Source organism: Ipomoea triloba, chromosome 14 (assembly GCF_003576645.1).
Source record: "Ipomoea triloba cultivar NCNSP0323 chromosome 14, ASM357664v1".
Lineage (NCBI taxonomy): Eukaryota > Viridiplantae > Streptophyta > Magnoliopsida > Solanales > Convolvulaceae > Ipomoea > Ipomoea triloba.
Window position 1 is genome coordinate 7,143,565 of NC_044929.1, and position 13,766 is coordinate 7,157,330.

The 13,766-nt window shown below is 33.7% G+C and overlaps 1 non-coding gene across 1 annotated transcript; it reads left to right on the forward strand.

Annotated features, from left to right (window-relative positions):
* The first annotated feature begins 11,284 nt into the window (after nt 1–11,284).
* TRNAQ-UUG lies at nt 11,285–11,356 on the forward strand. Its single transcript has one exon. It is a non-coding gene; the product is annotated as a tRNA-Gln (tRNA).
* The last annotated feature ends 2,410 nt before the right edge of the window (nt 11,357–13,766 follow it).

Below are 13,766 nucleotides of genomic sequence, written 5' to 3' on the forward strand. Positions count from 1 at the left end.
CTCTTCAAAAAATCACAACTGTAATTGCTTTTAGAGGGACATGGTGAGTTTTGTAAAATTTCATTTGAGTCAATAGTGGGTGTGAATAAAAAATTTATAAAAGTAAATCAAAAAGTAGAGTGGTATACATAGTCTCCGACACATTGTCATCCTTATTTTAAATTCTACAATAAAGTACAGAAATTTAATTCGCTACACACTTTTTTACCAATTAGACCAAAGAATAAGAGTGAAAAGAAAAAAGAATGAGTCATTTTCTTGCATTAATGGCTAGTCATATCATAGAACTCAAGAAAAGCAAAATAAATATAAGAATACACTGTTAGAAAATTGAAATCTTCAGTCTGTCGTTACATAGAAGTCAAAGTCCAGTACAAGCATGTTTTACCAAACCAACCTTAATCTGTTTACATATTACATGGGTGAACATCATTGATGACGTAAGTCATGGCCTACTTGGGTAGCTAATGCCCCCTAGGAAACGGTTCCTCAACCTCCATAAGCTATAATTTTATTGGACTCTAAGCTACTCTCTTTATCCTTAATATATAATTTATTGGACTTATTCCTGCCCATTATTATCAAGCTTAATTAATGGCATACAATATTATGTATTTTAATATTTATTTCACTATCTTTACGACTTTACCATCCAAAATTTTGTAGTATATAATTTAGTGCTAGTGACTTAGTGAGTAGTGAATAAACTTATATATTTGAAAATATATATTACTATACAAGTCCTATTAACATAAAGTCAACTTTTTTTTTTCTTTTACAAAAAAAAAAAAAAAAAAACCCTAACCACTACTCAAATATTGAGTGTTCTAAGTAAAGACTAACTTGTGATCCTAGTTTGTAAATGACTAAAATAAGGTAAATCATCTTAAGTTGTTCACATGTTGTTCTTACATTGTTGTAAAAATCACACTTAGGCAGTCGGCCGCCTAGGCGCCGACTCGGTCGCGGCGGACTAGGTGGCCGACGATTAGCTATCTTTTTTTTTTTAATAATTTTTATAAATGTGTTATTTCTCTCAAAACGATATCATTTTGAGCAAAAAAAAATCCTTAATCTTTCAAATTGGTCGAAAACCAAAAAAATGTTTTTAAAAAATTGAAACATCTACTTTAATAGTGATACTTTGTGAGTTGTGACTTTGTGAAATTGTGTTTTGGTTCTTTAATTCTTTATACAATTTACAATTCTTTCCTTAAGGTTAATATTTAATTTAATATTTTAGAATTAAATATTAAAGTATTAAATAATTTATAATTATCAAATCTTTAAAAAAAAATTAAGAAGGGCGCCTAGGCGCTAGGTGCCCCGGATGCCCGAGGAACGCCTAGCAAATTTTGCAACCTTGGGTCCTTAGCTATTAATTTTTTCACATTTAGTTCATAACTATCATTTTTTTTTTTTACACATTTTCTCATTTTGATCAATTTTCTAGCCAATCTTAGTCAAAATCTCCTACATAACTATCGTGTGAGTTATTTAAATTTAGGCAAACAACATTAGTGAGAAATTGATATGGAGGACCAAATGTGGCAGGAATTCAATAGTCATGCATTAAATGTTAAAAGTGAAAAAAAAAAAAAAAACCCTCATTGTACGTTAAATATATTAAACGTAACAAATTAGTTCGGTTAATGGATAGCAATTTGCACATGTAAAATGAGAAAGAGAAGGTAATATAATCCATATTTTTAAGCTCCAAATGATGCTAAATATTTTTTTAAATACATATATACATTACTTATTTATATGAGCATATAATAACTAATGCTAAAATTAAATACTTTGAGAATAAAAATTCAATATGAAAAAATCTATATTGGAATTAATTAATACTTAATTAGAAAAGTATGAGTCTTGAAACCATAAAACATAGTAAAATCATGATTGGGATGTTTGAGGAGAGGTCAGATGAAACCAATTTATACTGCAAGAAATGAATATTAGAATTGATGTTTGGAAGAGTATCTAAAGGGAAAATGCCTAGTCTTTGCCCAGCAACAAAGTGCAATCTATTTCTTTCAACTCTTTGAATGGAAGACCAGACCAAAAAATAGTTTTGTTTTTATATATATTTGCTTCCCACTATCCATAGAGTTCAATCTCTCCTTTTTTTTTATTCTTTTTTAAATTTTAAAATTCAATAAACTAGCTAGGTTCTTGCGGAAGAACTTGACTCTTTTTTTTTTTTTTTTTTTTTTTCCTCCTATCTACCAGATTACTACTTTATCTCCTGTTTCCTCCAACAAAGTATAAAAATTTCCCCCGAGATTGCTCTTATGTATAGTATTTTAGTAAATGAATTAATATCTCCAATGGTCCTTCGAGTATTGTGTTATTACTAACAAATGTCCTCCAAGCATAAAATGACTAGCAAACGTCCTCCAAGTATAAAAAAGTGATCACCCATAGTCTTCCGTTAGCAAATGTGTGGAAGTGGCGATAAATTGAAGGGTAAACTGAGTGTACCCAACCAAAGTCGTAAATGTAGCATCACTTTCACGCCTTTGTTAATGGAAGACCACATATGGTCTTTTTTTATTATACTTGGGCCGAGAGACATTTGCTGATCACTTTTGATGATACTCGGAGGACGTTTGTTGGTCATTTTGTATTCGGAAGACTTTTACTAGTAATAGCATAATACTCAAAAAAACCATTGGAGGTATTAATTCTTTAGTATACCCTTAGAAAGGATGAAAACATGAGGAAATCAATTGAGACAATCAAACTATTTATGTCATGGAGCGTATAAAAGTGTGTGGTATAAATGATGTGTTAGGTAAATTAAAAATAGTAAAATACTCTGCTGACAACAAACAAAATGTTGGAAAAATTATGTTTTTAAAATAAGACAATTTGTCAATTCAATTACTTTGAATGGGTAATTCGATCATTTACCATCTTGTGGTGACTTGAGCCAATGACTTCAATCAACTCTTCAAGGTCATCCTTAATGATTTTGATAAGGAAAAAGTGTCAAATAAGTCATTGAATTTTTATATATTGTGCAATTGAACCATCAAACAAAAAAAGTGTGTAATTGGACCATTAAAAACTCAAAAATTGTTTAAATAACATTTTTTACAAGTTACTTTCAAGTTTTTCTTAAATATGATGTCATAATGCTAATTGTATATAAAAATTATTTTAATTATTATTTTTAAATATTAAAATTCAAAAAAAAACAATTTTATCCAAATTTTCCCGGAATGCCATAGATATATCCATAGATTATTTGTCTTTGGGTATTTTAATTCACTGGGATTTTCTCTGAATTTGTTGTGGGCTCATCCAAGATTTAGAACTGACGCTCTTTTCACTCCCCAGGGATTTATATCCGATCATCTGTAGACGTAACTGATAATTTTCTCCCAACCATTTTGAGAAGAAGATGGAGGCGAAGAAGATGGAGGCAGCTGTAATGGCTGAAATTTTCTTTAAAAAAATTGTATTTTTCTTTTAATTTTTAAAAATAATAATTAAAACAAGTTTTTACATATAAATGATAATATGACATCATATTTAAGGGATACTTGGGGGTAACTTGTAAAAAATGCTATTTGCACAATTTTTGAGTTTTTAATGGTCCAATTGCACACTTTTTTTTTCGATGGTTCAATTGCACAATGTATAAAAGTTCAGTGGCCTATTTAACACTTTTTCTTTTGATGAAATGACCTTAGCCTATTGAAGTCATCCCCGCTTCTTATGAAAAAAACCTATGAAGCTTATGATAATTATATTTGTGAGGTTAGTTTGCTTCATCCTGAGAGTGTTAGAAGTGGTGAAACATCGAGTTCCTATGATACAATAGATAAACAACTTAACGTATATACTTGAGTACTCAAATACAAACATTCTTAGCGAACTTGAACAAAAGTATAGAGAGTTCATAGGAAAGAAAATATAATTTTTCAGTTGTTTGCATTCATTGTATTCAAATTTGAACATAAGATTCAAAATGTTTCCACACACACAAAAAAAAAAAAAAAAAAAAAAAAAAAAAAAGACTAGAAAAATAATTAGAATAAATATAATGCTACAATGTTAATTCTCAAATAAAATTGAATTAGTCATAATTAACTCGTATATTTCTAGTATGATATGGTAGTAAGGACACGAGTTCAAACTTTAATTTTTAGAGCTCATTTTGGAACTTAATTTGCCACCCCCACCCTCACTTTTCATTGTATACCTACAAGAGAGGGTCTCTAATTTTCTTTTGGTAAATTTACTGGGTTCTCCCGAAATTCTTTCCCACAAAGAGAGCTCACTTGCCACTTGAGCTACCCCATTGTGTTGCAAGAGAGAGCCTCTATGCTACACATTTAGGCCAGCTTACTAACATGAAATTTTCTCCAGTTTCTGAAAATTTAAAAAATTGGAGAATAGAAAACATGTTTACTAGCACAATTTTCTATTTTGAAAACAGGAAACAATTTCTCAGTTTTCTAGAAAACTGAAGCACTATTAAAAATTGTTTTCTAAATGAAAAACAGAATTATCTATCATCTATTAGACTATATGTCACTATAACCACATTCTCACCATTATCTACTTACATATTTATTCATTACTATGATTACATTCATTATCATCTTCTTTTACTTATCATCATCTTCTATCTTTTCTACTTGCATTACTTATTTAAACATAACTTATTTGGTTATGCTTAAAATTATACATCATTCACATTATCAAAATTAAAAATTGAAATCTATACCACGTTTTATATTTTGATTGAACTCAATTGATTATTGGTTTGCATATTTTTAATTATGCTATATCGAATACAAGTTTGGTCCAGATATCGGATATCAAAATTTCACATATATTATTATATTAGAATTCAAAATAAAAATTATATATTATATACAGGTCATTCAAATGAATATATCCAAAAATATTTTAAAAATTAGCTCAAAATATATTAATATTATCTAAACTAAATTTTGTGTGAACTTAATAGGTTATTAGTTATGTTATATACAAAAATAAAATTGGTTATGATATCAAATGTAATTTTTTTTTTTACATATATTGGACTTAATTTTTTTGTGTGAACTTAATAGGTTGTTGACTGAGGGAGAAGTCAAGAGAGAAGAAGAGTTAATGATGATCCTGGTTTGTAACGGATGCCCGCCCCCCCTCCCCCCGGCCAACAAGCTCTGCCCTCCTTTGCCATACGCATGTCCCACCAGGTGGCGTGCTCTTCCGCAAAATATATCCCCTTGCACCACGTCATAGACCACGTTTAGGATCCTCGCCAACCACATTGCATATTGTTTGAAGGTCGAGCGCATGCATGTAGCCCCACCCTGCCCTGAGCGGTCCGCCCGAGGTCTACCCCAATAGCGTTCTATTCGGTCCTCCACGGGTCTAACACTCGCCAATGGATCAAGATCTGGCACTGTAGTCGCCAGCCGATGGCCCCACGACTCAGGTCGATCGTTCCTTCCCTCCACTTGTTTTCTTGGATTATGCTTCATATCGCGTTGTCAAATTCACCCTTAGGCCATCCATATCAATGCATATTTTGAAGATATTGGAACAGTGTTGTATGAGGTGGATGAGTGAGAAGCTAGGAGAGAGGAGATCAAGAAGCATTTGTAAATGAGAGTTCGTGGTACAGTAAAATGGTACCAAAGGAAAAGTTACCCTGTTGCGCCTGAAGCGCGTCAAGCGCAACAGAGGCGCCCAGCTGGCGCGTGCGCCTGACCCAACCTTTTTTTTTTCGTAATTAAATTTGTTTTTTTTTTTAATTTCTTTTTCATCTTCTCTCATTTTCTCTTTCCAGAAAAGACCCACTTCCAATTTCTTAATTGGATTGCCCTTAGCCAAGCTCATCTTTCACTTTAATTATCCTTCGGACCGTACTTCTGGACCCACCACTAATAATAAACAAATTAAATCTATTATAAGTTGTAATTAAAAGTGTCATTTAATTTCCCTATAACTAATATAGTGAATTTAGAACTTTCTTAAATTAATTAAGAACATGAGATTTGGGTGGGCTAACACATTCAAATAATATTCATTACCAGAAAACCGAGTTGGAAAAGGTATACAACTATACACGCTGTAGATGTTTGCAACCAAAAAAAAAAAAAGATAAGTTTTTTTGGATGTATACTATACGTAATTAATTAATTAAGTTGATTTTTGTTTTCACTAATCGCACGTTGGTTGACCAGTCTTTTTTGTACGAATATATGCTTTCCATCTCCGATACAAACAAATTGTGAAGTAAAAAGGATTACAACAGCGACTCAATCAACAAACCTTAACTTAATACACTTGAATAAATTTGAATTGCGCCGGCCTGCATGCATGCATGGTCTGTTTTAATTTATTATACAAAGATGAAACAAGGCTTCCAGTAACTTTGATTTGTAGAATAGGTCAAAGTTAGTGCTTTTTCCCGAGCCTTTATGTGTCTGATTCAATTAACTTAACTTAACTAAAGTTATTTTAATTTAGTTTTTCATAATATTAAATTTAGTATTAGTATATTAAATTTATGAAATTACATTAAACATATTATTAAACACAAAACAACAATTTTAAAAATAATTAAAAATTACTACAGAAAATAATAAACAAAGAAGAAATAATTGATTTGACAAATGAATAGTAAACATGACAGATACAATTGAACAAAGAGTATAACGTAATGAAAATTGTTTTATCTATTATTTCGTTTAATTTGATTTTCTATTTTTGAGAGTGAATGTGTCATTTTGTAAAGCAAATAATTAACCATTTCAACTGAGGCTTGATATTTACGACTCTTCTCCCCAGCCCTCCCCCATGACCCCCCTCTCTCTCTCTCTCTCTCTCTCTATATATATATATATATATATATACACACACACACATGCAAATGAAATTCGATAATATCTAATGCAAATAATAATAATAATAATAATAATAATAATAATAATAATAATAATAATAGCGACGAAACCTAATAATACTTAGCGACGGATTTAAGGTTCCGTCGCTAAAAATATGACATACGTGAAACATAGAGCACCTTAGTGACGGATATGGATATCCGTCGCTATTGCTTTTAAACAAATAACAAAAGCTTCATTCATCTAGCGATGGAACCTCAAATCCGTCGCTAGATTACAAACACAATCCAATGGCCGATTTTACTGGATCTGTCGCTACAGTCTAACAAATAAAATTAAAAAACGAGAAAAAATGCTCTAGCGACGGAACAAATTCGTCGCTACTTTATTTTAAAAAGCCGCCAACCATATTTTAGCGACGGATATTTGTCTCCGTCGCTAGATCTAGCGACGGAGTCAAATTTCCATCGCTACATATTCTTGTAAACGTGTATTACGAATTGTTAAGTTCAATATCCGTCGCTTTTCCGTCGCTATTTTGTAAAAAAAAAAAAGCCTTAATACATAGCGACGGATATATTTCCGACGCAAATCCGTAGCTAATCAATTTTTTTTATCAACCCGCCAAAATTCCGTCGCTAAACCGTGTCAATTTTAAGCGCGATAATTTACCGCTAAAATTAATTACGGATTTAACGACCACCCTTTTCCGTCGCAAAGTACCGTCGCTAACTTCCAATTTTTTGAAAAAACAAAAATCCATCGCTAATCCGTCGTTATACCGTCGTTAACTTAGCAACGGAATTTATCCGTCGCAAAATCCGTCGTTATTTCTGCGTTTTTTTGTAGTGAATAAGCAAATAACATTGCTTCTAAAATATGAATTTAATAAAGAACACTAGTTTAGTCCAAAGAAGGGGGAATTTTCAATTCCTTTATGAATAAATTAACGGCTCAAACACCTTATGGTCTAGTGGCACCGGCCAATTTACATTCCCACATGAAGGAGAGTGGGTTCGAGCTGAGCCTCAGCTTCAGTAGGTTAAGAAAATAGCTATGAACAGATATTACATTGTAACAGAGTCGATGCTACATTGTAACAGGGTCAATAGTACTTTTAAAAAAAAAAAAAAAACCGTCTTTGGCAAAGAGAGATCTGATACTTTTACGAAGAGTCTCAACAATTTTTAAACTATTATGAATATGATCGACAAAAATTATCGTGGACGTAAGTTAGCTTCACATTGTAAATTGTTTAGTAATTTGCATCATTTATTCACTCTTTAGATAATTATATTGCATGCGTCATTTAAAAAAAAAATTGAAAACCCAAAAAATTGGTGGGCCAAACAATGACCCACACAAATTCAAGAATCACATCCATCCCAACGTGAAAAATCAGTCCATAAAAGTTGTCATAATATGAGTGTGGGTCTAATAGGCTATCATGTGAAATCGATCTTCCGTACAGACTATGTAGGTTGACTTATTTTATAAACGTTAGGACATCCTCGATAGTGTATAGTGTGAGGTTTTTGAGGATATTTTACAAATGTAATTATAAAAAAGAAAATGAGAGTGAAGGAAAAAAATAAAATCTCTAAAAAAAAATACAAAAAAAAAAGTTAGGTTTATGCGCCCAGACGGGCGTGTGCAACACGTACTTCACGCACGTGGGGCGCATATCTTCTCCCACAGTGGGTCCCACTCCCACTGCCAAAAACCTCACATTTATAGGAGAATGATTTTTAAAAGACTTACTCCCATATTTGTTATAAACCCACTCCTAAAATTTTTACTATTCCAAAAACCCACTAAAAACCACAAATGATGAAGACCTACTAAAGGAAAATCATAGACATATTTTTAGTGAGTAAAATTATCATTACCGATATTAATTTTATTAAAAAATAGAATAAAAATTGAAATACATTTTTTTAGATTAATCAAAGTGTGTCGTCTTAATATAGAGTGAACATTAATAGTAAGTGCAATACATCAAACTATATAATGTGTGACGAGTGTAACAATCAATGTTGTAAAAATTGTGCTTAGGTGTTAGGCGGTGCCTGGCCGCGTTGATGAACGTAGGAATCGGCCTTCTCCGCAGTCCGGTGCCTAGTTGGCCAAATAATTATTGTACGACGGTGTTTTTTTTTGCTCAAAACGACATTGTTTTGAGCAAATAACCCTAAAAAAAAATCACAATGTTCATTCAAAGTTGCCCAGACTCCAGATGGACGGACTAGAGACTCCAACGCCACTTTCGCCTCTGCCTCTGCCTCTGCCCAGACGTTGGACGTGGCCTACTGCCGAACGACTCCAGTCGCCGCCTCGTCTCCAGTACTAGAACAAGTCGCGTCACTGCGCTAATTAATAAAAATAAAAAATAAAAAAAAATCTGGCGCTTAACGATTTTTTTTTATCACTGGTCACAACTTTTCCTATTAATTTACTACTCCGTATTTAACTATAGTTAATTTAATTTATTGGTGACTTAATCAATACAACAAATCTTTTCCTCCCAATTTAGTCTGTTCTAAGTGAAACTTATAACTGACAAAGAAATAATTTACCAATTGTCTAACCAACTCAGCATGATGAATTGCCTCAACTCTAATGTTCAATTTCTTTTTTTTTTTTTTGGCAATGTCCCATCACGAGCGCCTCCACCGCTCTTGCCCTAAAACCTTGTGAATGAGGTAAATCACATAATGTGCAACACAATAGTCAAAAATCAAATCCATAACCTCATTAGAGCACCGTCATCAGCAGGTTCTCCCTTTGTCACTATGCCATATAACGCGGGGCACCTCAACTTAATGTCACCTCAACTCTAATGTCTTATGTGTACATAAAGTGGAAAATCGAAGACGCCTAAAAACTTCATGAATTGAAACTTTTTTGTTTTATAATGTCAAAACACAACTCTCTTTTTGTTTTGATTTGCGGCTTAAGATAAAGGTTTAGTTTCCACGTGTGAGTCAAGCTGTAAGCCGAAAACAAATGCCCAAACTTGTGTTTCATGGCCGACTAAATCATTGGGTCAAACTACGTACCTATTAATACTTTTAATATTGCTGATGTCATGTGTAATGCCTCCCACTAGTTTCCGACTCTTAAACTCCCATAAACATACTGTGATGATGTCATCATATCCCACCCTACTTTACTATAGAATCACTTTGATACCACATTACGAAATTTGATTAAAATCATCTTAGAAATTAGAATAAAGAGTCATAAAATATTAAATTAAAATTTAAAAACAAATTCTATAGAAATTAATATAAACTTTTAAATTTTTAAATTTATATTAATTGAAAAATTTAATAATAAAGACTAATATAATGGTTTGAGCATACCAGATATCTACAACTTATGTTGATTTATTTACTTGTGGTTTTTTGACAACTAAAGTCACAAGATGGGAATACACACTCTCGAATAGTGGTTTCGAGTGTCTCTTGTCATTCAAAATGCATTTTTATTTTAAAACAAAATTTAAATATGTGATTTTTAAAAAAAAATTGCAGGTACAAATAAATTGAAAATTTAGAGATATTACTGAAAATAATCCAAAGTTATTTGAACGGACATAGATACTTACCTCAAAGCTAAACTGCAAAAGCCAAACGTCCAATCTAGGCTCAACTCCTAAGTTAAGCACTTCAATGGGGAACCTGAAGATCAATCCAATCTAACACCATTACTATTACTACTATTGATACTCCAATCATCATCAGGCGCCCAATTTTTTATATTTTATTTTTTATAGTTATTTTTAATTTTTAAAAAAATTTTGTAAGTGTTAATACTTATTAGTATATTGCAATTCTGATCATACCCAATCATCATAAATAAAAATAATTGAACAGGATGTTGGTAGGGGGAGTCAAACCAGCGACCACCAGTTTACACCATAGAGCCACAATCATTCCACCATTAAAGCCAGCGGTGACAATTCTAGGCAATGATTCTATAAGGCCCTTCCCATTGGCCATCTTGGGCACAAAAATTAAGGAAAGAAATTCACTCATCAGATTTTAAACAAATGGGAAGTAATGTTTTATATGAAATCTTTCTCTTGCTAATAGGAGATTTTGCAGGTAAATGGTGGGCCCCAATCGCTTAAAGCAGCTGCGCTCCACACTGTTTTATTTTTTTTTTTTAATTTTTTTTGTCAGATATTGTTTTCTATTTGTTTTTCCTTTTTTTTTTTTTTCTTCCACCTCATTTTATCTTTCCTAATTATACTTACAAAATCTCCTTAAAAATCTACTCCAAAATTCTAACTATTGGAGAAGGCCTAAGAACCTTTTGTACAGTCCAGTCCAGATTCTACTTCGCACAATTCAGCACAAAACACCCTCAAGTTCATTTGTAAACATCCAAAAGCACAACAAGGTTCCATGGTCTAGTGGTCAGGACATTGGACTTTGAATCCAGTAACCCGAGTTCAAATCTCGGTGGAACCTAAATTTCAAACATCGAAAGCTCAATCATATAACTACTCATGTTGCTGGAAGGTAATAAATCTATTAAAATGGTTTTAGTTCAAAAATAACACCTATTAACATCATTTCTAAGGATTGGAAATGCTATCATCCTCTAGCAAAATTTCCTCCTAATCCTTAGCCTTAATCACAAACTTCCCCTTCACCTTAAGTCCAAACAAAATCCCAAAAGGGGTATTTATAGATGGGTGAAGAAAATGGGTTAGTGGTGTTGAGTGGGAAATAAATATATATCTCAGATTTAAATAAAATTTTAGTGTTATGGTTTTAAATAAATGATATGAGAGTCAAAAAAAAATGATATGAGTTTAAGTTGGATTTATAATAATAACAAAGGTAGTAATATTATTAAAGGTCATGTTCGTCTCAGATAGGCTTTTGGGTTCAAATAATAATAAAATTTGGAGTTGAAAAATTATAAAGATATTTTTATTTAGATTTTTGGAAATAAAATAATTTATTGGAAATCATAAATATTGAAATATTTGTAGGTGTCGAAAATAAAAAATTTTACCTGTAGAAATATTTTTACGAAAGTAGTACTAGTAGAAATTTGGGGGTATTACACTTTCATTGTCGAACATTGCTTGGCTTAGAATCCTAGAACACTAAGAAGCGTCTATGCATAGCTATTTGATCTAAGTCATCTCTTTTATCATTGTTTATTACTTAATCCATTGCTCCATTTTATACTTTCCATTTTGGTTAGCTTTTAAACACTTATTGAGTTATTGATTTCGTGTTTAACCCCTTGCTACTCAAGTCCTATCTAGCCCTTCCTAGAAGATTCACTAAAACTCACACTAGAAATGGACCCTCCATTTCACATCTCTTCTTTGCTGACGACATGGTCCTGTTTGCAGAAGCGGAGGAAGATCAAATTCGCATGGTCATGAATTGCCTCGACACGTTCTGTAAGTATTCGGGGCAAAAGATTAATAAATTAAAGTCTAACATATTCTTCTCGACCAATGTGTGTAGGCAAAAGGCGGACTCACTAGCTAGGATGGCAGGCATTCCTATGACTTCGGATCTGGGACGCTATCTCGGGGTTCCATCCTTGCATGGAAGGATAACCAAGGAGCACTGTAAGAATATAATGGACCGAGTCCAGGGTAAGTTAGAAGGATGGAAAACGCGCTTCTTAAGTCTCGCTGGGAGACAGATTTTAGTCCAGTCAGTGCTGAACGCACTTCCATCGTATTCCATGCAAACCATGCTCCTTCCGAAAGGTGTGTGTGATGAAATTGACAAGAAAACGAGGAATTTCCTCTGGGGCGGAGACGGTACGGGGAGAAAAACAAGTCTGGTTAACTGGAAAACGGTCACAATGCCTAAGAAAGAAGGAGGATTGGGGATTAAATCCATGCGTGAGCTCAATATCGCGTTACTCACCAAGCTAGGCTGGAGGCTTATTAAAGAGCCCGAGAGCACCTGGGCTAAGGTTCTAACCTGTAAGTACATGAAGGGGGACGCTTAGGTGGAGAACATGAAGAGAAAGCGAAATGACTCCAACGTTTGGAAGGGAATTTGTGCAGCAGCTCCAGTGATCCAAAGAGGAGCGGTGAAAATGGTTAGAAATGGGAGAAACACCTCTTTCTGGAAGGACCGATGGATTGGCAACGAGCCCCTAAGGAATCATATTATAGGACCACTACGCAAGAATGACGAGGAGATGCAGGTCGCGGAACTCTGGAGCTAAGGAGCATGGGACTGGAGAAATATTGACGTTGGTCTCAACCCGGAGAAAAGGAAGGAAGTTGCAGGGAAGGTGATACTGGTTGACGACGAGAAACCAGACCTGATGGGATGGGGACTCAACACCTGCAACTCTTTCACTACTAAATCAGCCTACAGCTTAATCATGCATGGGAATATGAATGAAGGGGGAGACGAGTGGAAGGGAATATGGGAATTGCGTGTGCCTAACAGAATTCGTTTATTTCTCTGGCTGGTAAAGCAAGGGAGGATCATGTGTAATGCCGAAAGAAAGAAGCGAGGCTTCACTTCGGATGAACGGTGCAAATTGTGTGGAGCAGCGAAGGAGGATGTTGAGCACACAATAAGGAAATGTCCAGCAGCAGCGGCAGTATGGAAAAGCATCAAGGTCGAGGAGAACATAGGTACGTCGAATACTGTGGATTTTGATGGTTGGCTCAATACTAACTTGACAGGTACCCCGGGAGGCCAGAAGAGGAAACAGAGGAGTGCAAGATTCGCGATCACAATCTGGTGGATATGGAAATGGAGGAACGATTTTATTTTCAATGGGGCGGAGAGAGAGGTCAAGGCCAAGACCGACGGGCTGCAAAGGCAATTCACGGAAATTGAAGCAGTTCTAGAGAGGGCAGTAGGACCAAGAGAAAGGCTA